We start from the raw sequence: 15,000 nt of genomic DNA, 5'->3' as shown, positions 1-15,000 counted from the left end.
CAGTGCTCAGTGTGTCCTGCAATTCACACCAAGTCTCGCAGCTGGCTGCGTTCTTCATCGACCCGAGAACCGAGTGATCCACCGCTTAGAGTCGTGAAAAAGTGTTTGTTCAATTCCGTACAGTCAAAACCAAACGTTTCTGGCACTCGGCCAAACAGTGGCCAAGAAGGGCGCTTTTCAGCGCACGCTTGGACTCCAAAACTCTGCCGCGCCTTTTTCGGCTGCCGCAAATCGAGCAAACGGTGTGTTTCGGACGGCGTTTCGCTTTCGCTACTTGCGAGTGCTTTCGTGGTCCACCCCTCTATAAATACTCGGGAGGCGTCGAAGCCGGTTCTCCAAGCCGGACCCGTAGGTATCGTTGTGTGCTCGCTCTCATTGGCCCGCCTAACCAGAAAATGCCTGCGGTACACCCATTTGGATAAGAGTGCACGCAGATGCGGGCCTCGACGGCTACACATTTCCTCGGGCGGCCGCCTCCCGGCCTCCGTGGAGCGCGGGATGCACGGTCCCATCGACAAGCCTCTCCCGTTTTTACCGTGGCGTCGCGGTTCACCACGGCAGGCGGGTCGGTCTCCTCCGCATAAAAAGGGGGACCCCCGCTTTTTGTTCCACGAAATCGCACAAGCTTTTTTCGCATCCACGGTTTGCCACCGCACACCAAAATGCCGATCCGGCTGCCTACTTTAGCCAACAGGTGGAGCCAGGCGCGCCGTACTTGCGCGGCACTTCCCACGTCCACCGAAGTCGGTGCCAAGGACCACTTTCGGCGCCGGAGCCGCGTACGAGCCTACTCGAGGCGGAAGAACGAAGCCAGCAAGGGCCTGGCCGCAAGTGCGTTCAATTGTCGGGACGTCCAAGTCCCTCGTTCTTCCGTGCTTCCTCTTTCGGCAAGTCGTTGCGGCACCTTCCCAAAGCGCGCAGACCCGCTAATCGCGACGAGCGCGACGTGGCCGTGCCGCCTTTCCCTCGGCAGCAAGCAAAACGCCTGGCAACGTCGACGCTCCCCTAACCGCGATCTCGCACCGTGTTTCGTGTGGCGAATTCAAAAGCCGGCCGGCGCTGCTGCAACCATTACGGTCGGTACGCATACGCCGCGGAGGGCGGGACGGTCATCGGAGCGTGCGGTTCCTCCATCGAGTACTGCGCACCTCGGCCGTCGCATCGCCGTGCCATGACCGGCCGCGCGTCAACGCGAACCGGTGCCAGCGAGATCCCTCGCCTGCAAGAACCGACCGGCAGCCTCCGTCACCCGAGGACGCGGAGGCGCTTGCCGCGGACGGCGGGACGGTATGCACTGGTGCACAGCGGACCCGTCACATCGCCAGTTCCTTGACCGACCGCCGACGCTTGTGCCGTTCCTCTCGTACTTGGCAGTCGCCGCGCGATTGTCGGGTCTCGTTCTTGCACGCTCGAACGGTCGGGAGGGCACTCGGCTGGCGTTTCGGGAACGCGCAGCCTCGCCTTCTACCGACGTAACCACGACTCGCCGTTCGCGCTCCGCCGCTCCTGTTTACAGTACTAGGCGGTCCCGCAGCGGTCGGGTCGCGCATTTCGAGCGCTTCGAGCCACGGTGCAGTGGCGGGTCGAAAGCCGACCTATGAGTGCGTTGCGCCGTTTGTACCCGCGTCCGCCACCTGGCCGACCGTCCAAGGTCGCGGTGTTGGCGTCCGCTGGGCGCAACAATTTGTCACGGGGTGCCGCTCCACATTCAGGCAGCCCCGTGGGGAAAAGCCGACCCCGCGTCCAAACGGGGTCAGCGGCAGAAAGTGTCGGGCGCAGACGCAGCTGAGGCGCTCACCCTTCACAATCCGTTAATGATCCTTCCGCAGGTTCACCTACGGAAACCTTGTTACGACTTTTACTTCCTCTAAATGATCAAGTTTGGTCATCTTTCCAACAGACCGGCGCAACCGAAAGGCCGCGCCGGACATCGGTCCGAAGACCTCACTAAATCATTCAATCGGTAGTAGCGACGGGCGGTGTGTACAAAGGGCAGGGACGTAATCAACGCGAGCTTATGACTCGCGCTTACTGGGAATTCCTCGTTCAAGGGGAACAATTGCAAGCCCCTATCCCAATCACGAAAGAAGTTCCACGGGTTACCCAGTCTTTTCAGACAGGGATAAAGACACGCTGCTTCCTTCAGTGTAGCGCGCGTGCGGCCCCGGACATCTAAGGGCATCACAGACCTGTTATTGCTCTGTTTCGTGCGGCTAGGAGCCGCTTGTCCCTCTAAGAAGGTTGTAAGGTGCTGGGAACCCCGCACCTATTTAATAGGCTAGAGTCTCGTTCGTTATCGGAATTAACCAGACAAATCGCTCCACCAACTAAGAACGGCCATGCACCACCATCCACCGAATCAAGAAAGAGCTCTCAATCTGTCAATCCTCCCAGTGTCCGGGCCGGGTAAGTTTTCCCGTGTTGAGTCAAATTAAGCCGCAGGCTCCACTCCTGGTGGTGCCCTTCCGTCAATTCCTTTAAGTTTCAGCTTTGCAACCATACTTCCCCCGGAACCCAAATACTTTGGTTTCCCGGAAGCTGCCCGCCGAGTCATTTGAGTAACTCAGGCGGATCGCTGGTTGGCATCGTTTATGGTCAGAACTAGGGCGGTATCTGATCGCCTTCGAACCTCTGACTTTCGTTCTTGATCAATGAAAACATTCTTGGCAAATGCTTTCGCAGTAGTTCGTCTTGCGACGGTCCAAGAATTTCACCTCTAGCGCCGCAATACGAATGCCCCCGTCCGTCCCTCTTAATCATTACCTCGTATTCCAAAAACCAACAGAACAGAAACGAGGTCTTGTTCTATTATTCCATGCAAGTTTATTCAGGCGACTCGCCTGCGTTGAGCACTCTAATTTTTTCAAAGTAAAAGCACCGGCCATCTCGAGGCACACAATGAAGTGCACCAAGAAAGAACCGGCATGATGTTCAGTCCGAGCCGTCGCATCGGGTAGATGCACTACTCGTCTGGAACTGAGATCCAACTACGAGCTTTTTAACCGCAGCAGCTTTAGTATACGCTATTGGAGCTGGAATTACCGCGGCTGCTGGCACCAGACTTGCCCTCCAATTGATCCTCGTTAAAGGATTTAGAGTGTACTCATTTCAATTACGGGGCCTCAAAAGAGTCCCGTATTGTTATTTTTCGTCACTACCTCCCCGTGCCGGGAGTGGGTAATTTGCGCGCCTGCTGCCTTCCTTGGATGTGGTAGCCGTTTCTCAGGCTCCCTCTCCGGAATCGAACCCTGATTCTCCGTTACCCGTAACAACCATGGTAAGCAAGTAACCTACCATCGAAAGTTGATAAGGCAGACACTTGAAAGAAACGTCGCCGGCTCGTGGCCATGCGATCAGCACAAAGTTATCCAGAGTCACCACACAATACGGGCCGAAACCCGATCGATCTTGGTCTAATAAAAGCACCCGTTACCCAAAGGGCTCCAGGCTCACTGCATGTATTAGCTCTAGAATTGCCACAGTTATCCAAGTAGGAAGAAACGATCTAAGGAACCATAACTGATTTAATGAGCCATTCGCGGTTTCGCCTTATTTCGGCATGTACTTAGACATGCATGGCTTAATCTTTGAGACAAGCATATGATTACTGGCAGGATCAACCAGGTAATCGTTCGACTGCGCGTCCGTCCTCGCCTTCGGCGGGCCGGACGCAGTCTGTGTGCGGCGGAGGCCACCTTCAGGCGCCCCAACACGCTTATTTTGCACTCCGAGATGACGGCGTTCGAGCTCGCTACGGCACAACCTTCCCGAAAGACGAGTGGGAGCCGTGCGGCAAGAAGCACGTTCATGCTCGCTCTTTTTCGTTGCATCGACTCGGTCGCGCCGTGCGGGTTGCCCAAGCCCGCTGCACTGTCGGTGGACCGGCCGGAACTAGCAACGGAGCCGAGACTGCAAAGCCGCCAGACGACGGGTCACGCCCGCGTCTTCGGCGCTTTCGCATCTGAATCGCCCGAGGACGACACGGAACACACCTCGATATCGTGGTAAAACGGCACCGTCCGACAACCAGCCCCTAACGCATCAAGCGGATGAGGCTGCAGACGACTGCCGTGGATTCCCCTGGAGCAGACCCGAGGACACGCTTGACGAGGCCGAAGCCCGCCGCATATCAGACACCCGGTCGCTTTCGCGTACGCCGCTCACGAGAACCCCCACATAATAGCAGCGATAAGTACCCAGACCTCCTTGGGCACTAATACGAGCGTACTCGAGAAAATTTCACCGCGGGTGTGCCCCGAAACGTGTGGCACGTTGAGCGTGCCACAAGTCTACGTCGCTCTCAAACCCGCCGAGGTCGTAGAATTTGCGACCCTACTCACGAAATTCCCACCGAGGATACGGCCGCAAACGTACCGCACCTTGGGTAGGCCACGAGTTTGTGCAACACTACGCTGACGGCACAGCACCGAGGTCGTGCGCGCACGCACGGGAAAATTCCGCCGCGGTTTCTGCCGAAAACGTGAGGCACCACGACTCTCCGCAAGTTCGCGTCGACTGCGAAAGACCGAAGTCGTGAACGACGTGTCCGCTACTCGCCGCCGACACGCTGGACACCAAACGTACAACGACTCGACGGCGTCGTAGAGGCCCACGACGCGGTTTTCCTTAACGACGTCTCGGCGTGGCACCGACAGGTTAGAACGGCCGACCAACGTTCCCTGTCCGCCGTTCGGCTCAGTCGAAGGGCTCGGCGACTTCGGCAACGCTGCGAAGCCGCACGGTGACGCACGCCATGTCCCCATTTTTTTTTTTTTTTTTCTTTCTGCGTCTGCCGGGGTGCCCCTATAATAGCAGCGATAAGCACCCAGACCGCCGTGGGTCGCTCGCCCCGGCTGACGTGGTTTTTCGTACTCCTGCGGCGGTCGCCGTCAAGCACGTCCAAATACGCTACTTTCGTGGGCGCATTCACGCTCTTTCGCTTCGCCGGAGTGCCAGCACTCACTCTGCCAAAAACGGCGAACATCCGAGCGGCGGTTCCCACTTTTGCGTCGGCGTCGCAAACCCCGCCCCGGCAGACGAGGTTTGCCGTACTCGTGCGACGGTGGCCGGCGGGCACGTCGAAAGACGCCGATATCGTGCGCGAATTGGCGCACCTTGGCTTCACCGGAGTGCCGCCACTGACTCCTCCAAAAACGGCGAAGATCCGAGCGGCGCTTCCCACTTTCGCATCGGCGTCCCGAACTCCGCCCCGGCTGACGCGGTTTACCGTACTCGTGCGACGGTCGCCGGCGAGCACGTGGAAAGACGCCGATATCGTGCCCGAATCGGCTCCGTTCGGCTTCGCCGGAGTGCCAGCACTGGCTCGGCGAAAGACGACGAACATCCGAGCGACGGTTCTCACTATTGCGTACGCGTCGCAAACCCCGCCCCGGCAGACGCACTTTGCCGTACTCGTGCGACGGTCGCCGGCGAGCACGTAGAAAGACGCCGATATCGTGCCGGAATCGGCCCCGTTTGGCTTCGCCGGAGTGCCAGCACTCACTCGGCCACAAACGGCGAACATCCGAGCGGCGGTTCCCACTTAGCCGTCGGCGTCCCGAACTCCGCCCCGGCAGACGCGGTTGCCGAGCTCGTGCGACTAGCGACCGCGAAGCCGTCTCGCGACGCCGCTTTCGTGCGCGGCTCCCACTGCGACCTGGGTCACCCGAGGTCGACGAGCAAGAAAGAATGTCGAAAAAAAATTTTTTTTTTTTTTGCGTCTGCCGGGGTGCCCCTATAATAGCAGCGATAAGCACCCAGACCGCCATGGGTCGCTCGCCCCGGCTGACGTGGTTTTTCGTTTTCCTGCGGTGGTCGTCGTCAAGCACGTCCAAACACGCCACTTTCGTGGGCGCATTCGCGCTCTTTCGCTTCGCCGGAGTGCCAGCACTCACTCTGCCAAAAACGGCGAACATCCTAGTGGCGGTTCCCACTTTTGCGTCGGCGTCGCCAACCCCGCCCCGGCATACGCGGTTTGCCGTACTCGTGCGGCGGTGGCCGGCGGGCACGTCGAAAGACACCGATATCGTGCGCGAGTCGATGCTTCTTGGTCTCGCAGGAGGGCCGCCACTCACTCCTGCAAAAACGGCGAAGATCCGAGCGGCGCTTCCCACTTTTTCGTCGGCATCGCAAACCTCGCCCCGGCAGACGCGCTTTGCCGTACTCGTGCGACGGTCGCCGGCGAGCACGTCGAAATACGCCGATATCGTGCCCGAATCGGCCCCGTTTCGCTTCGCCGGAGTGCCAGCACTCACTCGGCCAAAAACGGCGAACATCCGAGCAGCGGTACCCACTTAGCCGTCGGCATCCCGAACTCCGCGCCGGCTGACGCGGTTGCCGAGCTCGTGCGACTAGCGACCGCGAACGCGTCTCGCGACGCCGCTTTCGTGCGCGGCTCCCATTGCGACCTGGGTTACCCGAGCTCGACCAGCAAAAAAGAAGGTCGAAAAAAAATTTTTTTTTTCTGCGTCTGCCGGGGTGCCCCTATAATAGCAGCGATAAGCACCCAGACCGCCGTGGGTCGCTCGCCCCGGCTGACGTGGTTTTTCGTACTCCTGCAGCGGTCGCCGTCAAGCACGTCCAAATACGCCACTTTCGTGGGCGCTTTCGCGCTCTTTCGCGTCGCCGGTGTGCCAGCACTCACTCTGCCAAAAACGGCGAACATCCTAGTGGCGGTTCCCACTTTTGCGTCGGCGTCGCCAACCCCGCCCCGGCATACGCGGTTTGCCGTACTCGTGCGGCGGTGGCCGGCGGGCACGTCGAAAGACACCGATATCGTGCGCGAGTCGATGCTTCTTGGTCTCGCAGGAGGGCCGCCACTCACTCCTGCAAAAACGGCGAAGATCCGAGCGGCGCTTCCCACTTTTTCGTCGGCATCGCAAACCTCGCCCCGGCAGACGCGCTTTGCCGTACTCGTGCGACGGTCGCCGGCGAGCACGTCGAAATACGCCGATATCGTGCCCGAATCGGCCCCGTTTCGCTTCGCCGGAGTGCCAGCACTCACTCGGCCAAAAACGGCGAACATCCGAGCAGCGGTACCCACTTAGCCGTCGGCATCCCGAACTCCGCGCCGGCTGACGCGGTTGCCGAGCTCGTGCGACTAGCGACCGCGAACGCGTCTCGCGACGCCGCTTTCGTGCGCGGCTCCCATTGCGACCTGGGTTACCCGAGCTCGACCAGCAAAAAAGAAGGTCGAAAAAAAATTTTTTTTTCTGCGTCTGCCGGGGTGCCCCTATAATAGCAGCGATAAGCACCCAGACCGCCGTGGGTCGCTCGCCCCGGCTGACGTGGTTTTTCGTACTCCTGCAGCGGTCGCCGTCAAGCACGTCCAAATACGCCACTTTCGTGGGCGCTTTCGCGCTCTTTCGCGTCGCCGGTGTGCCAGCACTCACTCTGCCAAAAACGGCCAACATCCGAGCGGCGGTTCCCACTTTTGCGTCGGCGTCGTAAACCCCGCCCCGGCAGACGCGGTTTGCCCTACTCGTTCGACGGTCGCCGGCGAGCGCGTCGAAAGACGCCGATATCGTGCGCTAATTGGCGCTCCTTGGCTTCTCCGGAGTGCCGCCACTCACTCCTCCAAAAACGGCGAAGATCCGAGCGGCGTTCTCCACTTTCGCATCGGCGTCCCGAACTCCGCCCGGGCTGACGCGGTTTACCGTACTCGTGCGACGGTCGCCGCCGGGCACGTCGAAAGACGCCGATATCGTGCCGTAATCGGCCCCGTTTGGCTTCGCCCGAGTGCCAGCACTCACTCGGCCAAAAACGGCGAACATCCGAGCAGCGTTTCCCACTTTCGCATCGGCGTCCCGAAGCCCGCCCCGGCAGACGCGGTTTGCCCTACTCGAGCGACGGTCGCCGGCGATCACGTCGAAAGGCGCCGAATTCGTGCACGAATCGATGCTTCTTGGTCTCGCAGGAGGGCCGCCACTCACTCCTGCAAAAACGGCGAAGATCCGAGTTGCGCTTCCCACTTTTTCGTCGGCGTCCCGAACTACGCCCCGGCTGACGCGGTTTACCGTACTCGTGCGACGGTCGCCGGCGGGCACTTCAAAATACGCCGATTTCGTGGGCGCATTCACGCTGTTTCGCTTCCCCGGAGTGCCAACACTCACTCTGCCGAAAGCGGCGATCATCCGAGCGGCGGTTCCCACTTTTGCGTCGGCTTCGCAAACGGCGCCCCGGCAGACGCGCTCGTGCGACGTACTCGTGCGACGGTCGCCGGCGAGCACGTCGAAAGACGCCGATATCGTGCTCGAATCGACCCCGTTTCGCTTCGCCGGAGTGCTGCCAGTCACGGCGCAGAGAACGGCGAACAAGTGTTTTTTTTTTTTTTTCCTAGAATTTGTGTTATAGAAGGCACATTTGATATCGGACGATAATTTTCAACTTTATCACGCGCACCGATTTTCGTGTAGAGGTTTGCAAGTTTATGGGAATTTCTCCACTTGGAATAATGCGATTTAGTAGTACTACGAGAACTTCATGGATGTACTCAAGGGTACGGGGCAAGTCAGTTACGTCAACACCTGCAGATTTTTTACACTTCAAACTGAAAATTGTTGGTTGTGAGTCCTCGTGTGATATTAAAGGCCGATTCGCTAACACATAGAACAAAGAAAGAAAGGAAGAAAAAACGCCCGCGCTCGCTCAAGAAACCTGGGTTCGCAACAAGTGGCAACAACAAGCAACCGAGCGAGTGCGCCAAAACCCGTGGCGGCCGAACAAACGCGAAGTCCCAACCGCGTCAGCCGGGGCGGCACGGGACAGGAAAAATCACTTCAGCCGGGGCGGCGGGGCACCGAATAAACCTCGTCACCTCGTCGCAGGATAAAAGAGGAAACAAAAAGTCTAAACAGCGTCTGCTGGAGCGAATGCGTAATAAAACAACAACAACAACAAAAAAAAAACACCCGCGCTCAAGAAGTCTGCAATCCTCACAAAAGGCGACTGTGACCGAGCAGCGTCAGCCGGGGCCGTGCGGAAACGGAAAAACCGCGACTACCGGGGCGTCGAGGCACCGAAAAATCCACTTCAGCCGCGGCGAAAAAAAAAACAAAAAGAAAGACGGAGGGGGGGGGGGGGGAACCACGTCTGCCGGGGCGAAGGAAAAAAAAAAACGCGTCTGCCGGGGCGAGCCCGGGTGCGGCACCACCGGGAAAACTGTGGCAAACAGACATGGCGATCGAGTGAGTGGGCCGCCAGCCAGGCTCAGCCAAAAAGTGCAAAGTCCGAACTGCGTCAGCCGGGGCGGCAAAAACCGCGTCAGCCGGGGCGGCGCAAAAAACCGCGTCTGCCGGGGCGGCACGAAACCGCGTCAGCCGGGGCGGGGCGAAAACTGCGTCAGCCGGGGCGAAAAGAAAAAAAAAAAACGCGTCTGCCGGGGCAAGCCCGGGTGCGGCACCACCGGGAAAACTGTGGCAAACAGACATGGCGATCGAGTGAGTGGGCCGCCAGCCAGGCACAGCCGAAAAGTGCAAAGTCCGAACCGTGTCAGCCGGGGCGACGCAAAAACCGCGTCAGCCGGGGCGGCGCGAAAACCGCGTCAGCCGGGGCGGCACGAAACCGCGTCAGCCGGGGCGGCGCGAAAACTGCGTCAGCCGGGGCGGCGCGAAAACCTCGTCAGCCGGGGCGAGCGAAAAGGGGGGGGGGGGGAACCACGTCTGCCGGGGCGAAAGAAAAAAAAAACGCGTCTGCCGGGGCGAGCCCGGGTGCGGCACCACCGGGAAGACTGTGGCAAACAGACATGGCGATCGAGTGAGTGGGCCGCCAGCCAGGCTCAGCCCAAAAAGTGCCAAGTCCGAACTGCGTCAGCCGGGGCGGCAAAAACCGCGTCAGCCGGGGCGGCGCGAAAACCGCGTCTGCCGGGGCGGCGCGAAAACTGCGTCAGCCGGGGCGAGCCCGGGTGCGGCACCACCGGGAAAACTGTGGCTAACAGACATGGCGATCGAGTGAGTGGGCCACCAGCCAGGCTCAGCCAAAAAGTGCCAAGTCCGAACTGCGTCAGCCGGGGCGGCAAAAACCGCGTCAGCCGGGGCGGCGCAAAAAAACCGCGTCTGCCGGGGCGGCACGAAACCGCGTCAGCCGGGGCGGCGCGAAAACTGCGTCAGCCGGGGCGAGCCCGGGTGCGGCACCACCGGGAAAACTGTGGCAAACAGACATGGCGATCGAGTGAGTGGGCCGCCAGCCAGGCACAGCCGAAAAGTGCTAAGTCCGAACTGCGTCTGCCGGGGCGGCACGAAACCGCGTCAGCCGGGGCGGCGCGAAAACCGCGTCTGCCGGGGCGGCACGAAACCGCGTCAGCCGGGGCGGCGCGAAAACTGCGTCAGCCGGGGCGAGCCCGGGTGCGGCACCACCGGGAAAACTGTGGCAAACAGACATGGCGATCGAGTGAGTGGGCCGCCAGCCAGGCACAGCCGAAAAGTGCTAAGTCCGAACTGCGTCAGCCGGGGCGGCAAAAACCGCGTCAGCCGGGGCGGCGCAAAAAACCGCGTCTGCCGGGGCGGCACGAAACCGCGTCAGCCGGGGCGGCGCGAAAACTGCGTCAGCCGGGGCGAAAGAAAAAAAAAAAACGCGTCTGCCGGGGCGAGCCCGGGTGCGGCACCACCGGGAAAACTGTGGCAAACAGACATGGCGATCGAGTGAGTGGGCCGCCAGCCAGGCACAGCCGAAAAGTGCTAAGTCCGAACTGCGTCTGCCGGGGCGGCACGAAACCGCGTCAGCCGGGGCGGCGCGAAAACCGCGTCTGCCGGGGCGGCACGAAACCGCGTCAGCCGGGGCGGCGCGAAAACTGCGTCAGCCGGGGCGAGCCCGGGTGCGGCACCACCGGGAAAACTGTGGCAAACAGACATGGCGATCGAGTGAGTGGGCCGCCAGCCAGGCACAGCCGAAAAGTGCTAAGTCCGAACTGCGTCTGCCGGGGCGGCACGAAACCGCGTCAGCCGGGGCGGCGCGAAAACCGCGTCTGCCGGGGCGGCACGAAACCGCGTCAGCCGGGGCGGCGCGAAAACTGCGTCAGCCGGGGCGAGCCCGGGTGCGGCACCACCGGGAAAACTGTGGCAAACAGACATGGCGATCGAGTGAGTGGGCCGCCAGCCAGGCACAGCCGAAAAGTGCAAAGTCCGAACCGTGTCAGCCGGGGCGACGCAAAAACCGCGTCAGCCGGGGCGGCGCGAAAACCGCGTCAGCCGGGGCGGCACGAAACCGCGTCAGCCGGGGCGGCGCGAAAACTGCGTCAGCCGGGGCGGCGCGAAAACCTCGTCAGCCGGGGCGAGCGAAAAGGGGGGGGGGGGGGGAACCACGTCTGCCGGGGCGAAAGAAAAAAAAAACGCGTCTGCCGGGGCGAGCCCGGGTGCGGCACCACCGGGAAGACTGTGGCAAACAGACATGGCGATCGAGTGAGTGGGCCGCCAGCCAGGCTCAGCCCAAAAAGTGCCAAGTCCGAACTGCGTCAGCCGGGGCGGCAAAAACCGCGTCAGCCGGGGCGGCGCGAAAACCGCGTCTGCCGGGGCGGCGCGAAAACTGCGTCAGCCGGGGCGAGCCCGGGTGCGGCACCACCGGGAAAACTGTGGCTAACAGACATGGCGATCGAGTGAGTGGGCCACCAGCCAGGCTCAGCCAAAAAGTGCCAAGTCCGAACTGCGTCAGCCGGGGCGGCAAAAACCGCGTCAGCCGGGGCGGTGCAAAAAAACCGCGTCTGCCGGGGCGGCACGAAACCGCGTCAGCCGGGGCGGCGCGAAAACTGCGTCAGCCGGGGCGAAAGAAAAAAAAAACGCGTCTGCCGGGGCGAGCCCGGGTGCGGCACCACCGGGAAAACTGTGGCAAACAGACATGGCGATCGAGTGAGTGGGCCGCCAGCCAGGCACAGCCGAAAAGTGCTAAGTCCGAACTGCGTCTGCCGGGGCGGCACGAAACCGCGTCAGCCGGGGCGGCGCGAAAACCGCGTCTGCCGGGGCGGCACGAAACCGCGTCAGCCGGGGCGGCGCGAAAACTGCGTCAGCCGGGGCGAGCCCGGGTGCGGCACCACCGGGAAAACTGTGGCAAACAGACATGGCGATCGAGTGAGTGGGCCGCCAGCCAGGCACAGCCGAAAAGTGCTAAGTCCGAACTGCGTCTGCCGGGGCGGCACGAAACCGCGTCAGCCGGGGCGGCGCGAAAACCGCGTCTGCCGGGGCGGCACGAAACCGCGTCAGCCGGGGCGGCGCGAAAACTGCGTCAGCCGGGGCGAGCCCGGGTGCGGCACCACCGGGAAAACTGTGGCAAACAGACATGGCGATCGAGTGAGTGGGCCGCCAGCCAGGCACAGCCGAAAAGTGCTAAGTCCGAACTGCGTCAGCCGGGGCGGCAAAAACCGCGTCAGCCGGGGCGGCGCAAAAAACCGCGTCTGCCGGGGCGGCACGAAACCGCGTCAGCCGGGGCGGCGCGAAAACTGCGTCAGCCGGGGCGAAAGAAAAAAAAAACGCGTCTGCCGGGGCGAGCCCGGGTGCGGCACCACCGGGAAAACTGTGGCAAACAGACATGGCGATCGAGTGAGTGGGCCGCCAGCCAGGCACAGCCGAAAAGTGCTAAGTCCGAACTGCGTCTGCCGGGGCGGCACGAAACCGCGTCAGCCGGGGCGGCGCGAAAACCGCGTCTGCCGGGGCGGCACGAAACCGCGTCAGCCGGGGCGGCGCGAAAACTGCGTCAGCCGGGGCGAGCCCGGGTGCGGCACCACCGGGAAAACTGTGGCAAACAGACATGGCGATTGAGTGAGTGGGCCGCCAGCCAGGCACAGCCGAAAAGTGCAAAGTCCGAACCGTGTCAGCCGGGGCGACGCAAAAACCGCGTCAGCCGGGGCGGCGCGAAAACCGCGTCTGCCGGGGCGGCACGAAACCGCGTCAGCCGGGGCGGCGCGAAAACTGCGTCAGCCGGGGCGAGCCCGGGTGCGGCACCACCGGGAAAACTGTGGCAAACAGACATGGCGATCGAGTGAGTGGGCCGCCAGCCAGGCACAGCCGAAAAGTGCTAAGTCCGAACTGCGTCTGCCGGGGCGGCACGAAACCGCGTCAGCCGGGGCGGCGCGAAAACCGCGTCTGCCGGGGCGGCACGAAACCGCGTCAGCCGGGGCGGCGCGAAAACTGCGTCAGCCGGGGCGAGCCCGGGTGCGGCACCACCGGGAAAACTGTGGCAAACAGACATGGCGATCGAGTGAGTGGGCCGCCAGCCAGGCACAGCCGAAAAGTGCAAAGTCCGAACCGTGTCAGCCGGGGCGACGCAAAAACCGCGTCAGCCGGGGCGGCGCGAAAACCGCGTCTGCCGGGGCGGCACGAAACCGCGTCAGCCGGGGCGGCGCGAAAACTGCGTCAGCCGGGGCGAGCCCGGGTGCGGCACCACCGGGAAAACTGTGGCAAACAGACATGGCGATCGAGTGAGTGGGCCGCCAGCCAGGCACAGCCGAAAAGTGCTAAGTCCGAACTGCGTCTGCCGGGGCGGCACGAAACCGCGTCAGCCGGGGCGGCGCGAAAACCGCGTCTGCCGGGGCGGCACGAAACCGCGTCAGCCGGGGCGGCGCGAAAACTGCGTCAGCCGGGGCGAGCCCGGGTGCGGCACCACCGGGAAAACTGTGGCAAACAGACATGGCGATCGAGTGAGTGGGCCGCCAGCCAGGCACAGCCGAAAAGTGCAAAGTCCGAACCGTGTCAGCCGGGGCGACGCAAAAACCGCGTCAGCCGGGGCGGCGCGAAAACCGCGTCTGCCGGGGCGGCACGAAACCGCGTCAGCCGGGGCGGCGCGAAAACTGCGTCAGCCGGGGCGAGCCCGGGTGCGGCACCACCGGGAAAACTGTGGCAAACAGACATGGCGATCGAGTGAGTGGGCCGCCAGCCAGGCACAGCCGAAAAGTGCTAAGTCCGAACTGCGTCAGCCGGGGCGGCAAAAACCGCGTCAGCCGGGGCGGCGCAAAAACCGCGTCTGCCGGGGCGAAATAAAAAAAAAAACAAAGAAAAAAGCCCGCGCTTAATCAAAAGAAAACAAAGAAAAAAGCTTGCGCTTAATCAAAAGAAAACAAACAAAAAAAGTTCGCGCTTAAGCCTGGCGGTGGAACCACCGGGGCAAACAGACCTGGCGATCGAGTGAGTGGGCCGCCAGCCAGGCACAGCCAAAAAGTGCAAAGTCCGAACCGCGTCAGCCGGGGCGGCGCGAAAACCGCGTCAGCCGGGGCGGCGCGAAAACCGCGTCAGCCGGGGCGGCGCAAAAACCGCGTCAGCCGGGGCGGCGCAAAAACTGCGTCAGCCGGGGCGGCACGGAAAAACGAAAACCGCGTCAGCCGGGGCGACATCAAAATGAGGAAAAAAAAAAAAAAAACTGCCTTAGGACACCTGCGTACACTTTCATGCGTTTGGGCATATCTCTCTGTAACACGCGCGCCCCTCGTTACGCGCGGCACTCTGTTTTCTCCGACACCCATATTTCGGCGGCATGTGGCACGCGCGCCCGTCCCTACGCACGGCACACCGCAGTGCTTTCTCGATATTTTTCTTTTCCTCCAACACCGTCATCTATAGGCTTTTAGTGACCTGTTGCTCGTGGCACAAGTTCGCTTGCTCTGACACCTCTTGCATGCGCACCGTTTTTGCGCACGGTGCTATGCCGCAAAGCACGGCAGTCGCATGCGTTTCTCTCAGGCACCTCTTTTTTGACACAACGCTGTGGTGCTTAGAAACACACGCGCCGCTTTTGCGCACAGAACTCCACCGTACAGCACGGTAGTCACGTTTGTTCCACACGAACAGCAGTGTGCATCGTGCTACGACACTTTGAAAGCTTTTTCTTCCGAGTCTCGACCGCGCTGTTCCTTTCGTACTTGGCGCGATTTTGGGACCAGCTTTGTTTTAAACCCCTACTGCGCGCCGTTCCTTTCGTACTTGGCGCGGTTCAGGGTTTGTTTCGAGCCCTTAGCCGCGCTGTTCCCTCCGTACTTGGCGCGGTTTAGGGTCGAGCTTTGTCTCGAGCCCTCTCCGCGCCGTT

General features: G+C 61.8%; 2 non-coding genes across 2 annotated transcripts in view; both read right to left on the bottom strand.

The window, feature by feature from the left end:
* The window catches only part of LOC142795492 (5.8S ribosomal RNA), a 153-nt gene extending 60 nt beyond the window's left edge, over positions 1–93 (bottom strand). The window contains exon 1 of the ribosomal RNA XR_012893070.1: positions 1–93. This exon is cut by the window's left edge and continues 60 nt beyond it. This is a non-coding gene — a ribosomal RNA (5.8S ribosomal RNA).
* Positions 94–1,812: 1,719 nt separating this feature from the next.
* LOC142795494 (small subunit ribosomal RNA) lies at positions 1,813–3,627 on the bottom strand. Its single transcript, XR_012893072.1, has one exon. It is a non-coding gene; the product is annotated as a small subunit ribosomal RNA (ribosomal RNA).
* Between the last annotated feature and the right edge of the window lie 11,373 nt (positions 3,628–15,000).

Source organism: Rhipicephalus microplus, unplaced genomic scaffold (assembly GCF_043290135.1).
Source record: "Rhipicephalus microplus isolate Deutch F79 unplaced genomic scaffold, USDA_Rmic scaffold_698, whole genome shotgun sequence".
In the NCBI taxonomy this organism is placed as follows: domain Eukaryota; kingdom Metazoa; phylum Arthropoda; class Arachnida; order Ixodida; family Ixodidae; genus Rhipicephalus; species Rhipicephalus microplus.
This window is presented reverse-complemented; position numbering and strand designations above follow the sequence as displayed.